Here is a 2,705-nt window from a genome sequence, read left to right as displayed (position 1 = left end):
TAAGAGGCCTTAATGTGAAATGCACAACTCGCCCTGACACACAGATGCAGATGCGTACAATCCACCCCACCACCCAAAAACTCCCTCTGGATCTCCTACTTTGGCCTAAAAAGTCTCCCGCTGTGTTTTATCGCCCCACTCCCAAAGCGTGTGTATTGTAGCTTACAGTCGCACAATAATCTATTTTCTTAAGAGAGAATACCAGCAGTCATGCAATATATACGAAACCATTGTACGGATGTGTACTTTTAATGAAATCTCGAACTGTTTATTTTCTCCTCTTTCATTGTGTAGCGGTTATGTACGAGTTCTGTGTTTGCACTCAGAGGCTCTATGGTTACAAATGCTGTTGGATGTTTGTGAGTGTTGCTTTTCATCACATCGATATTTTCACTTTCAGCTTCCTCTTGAACGGCACAGACGAATTGTAAAAGAGCCATTGAAAGTGATGGAGAATGTGCAAAAAAGTGAATTCAGAATCATTTTACGGTGTTCTCATTGATGGCTTTTTTGTCTCAAAGAGGTTAAAACAGATTTCTAGTTTAATTATGCAATAGATTTTTATATTTTTAGTGGTCTGTTTGTTTAGTTCTATGTGGTAGACGCTTAAGGTAATTGACGCTTGTAATAAGTCATAGCTGGTAACCATTTCTCTGCAGTTTTTAGATCATGCAAAGCTGAGGCATCATTTATCCCAGTTTTTTCCAAATATTTATAATGGCATTAGGACATAAATGCTTAGTTTGAGACAGACAACTTTTTGTTTCTTCATGCTCCAGAGGAATGTCGGCCTGTTGACAATGTCCTGCGCGTATTTTATGACCTTTTATCTTGTTTTACGATAGAGAAAAGAAATACATTTTGTTTGTTATTATTGTAATCTTCTGTTCATTTATCTCTACAAGTCTCCAGTCTTCTCTTTTAATTCTCTTAACACTAAATGTATGTTATTGCATAATCAGTAACAAGGCAATTGTGGACCAGAAAATTTGTGATGTATGTTTCACTTTTCAAATTGTTTTTCTTTTTTGAAATATATATAAGTTATTCAAAGTACACTGAAAATGTAATTAGTACATAAAATCACTTGAATGCACTTTTATAATGAGCTTTATTTCGTATTTCTGAGTTATTAAATGTATTTGCTTTTACTCTCCTGGAATAACAACAAAAACATTAAACACTTGGTTGCTCTTGCTTTTAAGAAAATTATTATTTAGAAAGTAAATATCTGCTTTCCAGCAGTCAATCTCTATTGTGTCAGGTGAAATAGCTTAACCCCCTTCAGTTGGAATGGGGTGCTATGACAATATTGCAGAGCAGGACTGCTTTAAAGTTTTTAACATGTAACTAATACATACACTCACCGGCCACTTTATTAGGTACACCTTACTAGTACCGGGCTCAGCACTGCATTAATCCTTTGTGGCATAGATTTAGCAAGGTACTGGAAATATTCCTCAGAGATTTTGGTCCAAATTGACATGATGGCATCAAGAAATTGCTGCAGATTTCTCAGCTGCCTATCAAGATGCGAATTCCCATCAACCACATTCCAAAGGTGCTCTATTAGATTGAGATCCTGTGATTGTGGAGGCCATTTGAGGACAGCGAACTCATTGTCATGTTCAAGAGACCAGTCTGAGATGATTCAAGCTTTATTAAATGCCGCATTATCCTGCTGGAAGTAGCCATCAGAAGATGGGTACACTGTGGTCATAAAGGGTCAGCATGGTCAGCAACAATACTGGGTAGCTGTGTGCGTGACACAATGCTCAGTTGGTACTAATGAGGCCCAACATGTGCCAAGAAAATATCCCCCACACATTACACCACCACCACAACCAGCCTGAACCGTTGATACAAGGCAGGATGAATCCATGCTTTCATGTTGTTGACTCCAAATTCTGATCCTTCTGAGCAACACCCATGCTAGATTCAAATTCAAGATCCCCATTCTGATGCTCGGTTTGAACTGCAGCAGATCGTCTGTGACCATGTCTTATGCATTGAGTTGCTGACATGTGATTGGCTGATTAGAAATTTGTGTTAACAAGTAGTTAAACTGGTGTCCCTAATAAAAGTGGCCAGTGATGGTATTACAAAAAATGAGTAATGAATGAATAAAGTAGTGAATGAATGAGGTGCATCATCACAAATGATAGCAATTCCTGCTGGTGCCAAATGAAAGAATAAGTTTAAAAGTCAAATACCTATAGAAAAAGTTAATAAAAACAACTTAACTTGTGAATATTGCAAACAATGATTCCTAAACAAAAAATTAATATTATTTTCAATTTTCTTATTTTAAAGATAAGATGTTTATTCGTTATAATAGGCTAACATATATGATACTGAAAAGTAACTATAATCGTTATTTAGTTTGGTAAACTGTAGGAAAACGGGTAGAAGGAAAAGGTACTGATAATTTAACCTTTGCATTGTGCTTTACTATTACCGTAAATGTTATTGAATAGACATTACGGTAATAGTAAAGCACCATGCAACGCGTAATTAAAAATGTTCAGAACATTCAACAGGATATAGTATAATATTGCTAATCTATATTATATGTTCTGTATTTTTAATCAAAAATTATTTTTATCATTTTAGCTATTGGTAAAGCCGTAAAATAGGACGCGCACACGTGGCCACATGCAGCATCGCCGGTTGCGCGCGCACAGGTGCATTGAGTCAATTAAAAT

Source organism: Danio aesculapii, chromosome 20 (assembly GCF_903798145.1).
Source record: "Danio aesculapii chromosome 20, fDanAes4.1, whole genome shotgun sequence".
In the NCBI taxonomy this organism is placed as follows: Eukaryota; Metazoa; Chordata; class Actinopteri; order Cypriniformes; family Danionidae; genus Danio; species Danio aesculapii.
This window is presented reverse-complemented; position numbering follows the sequence as displayed.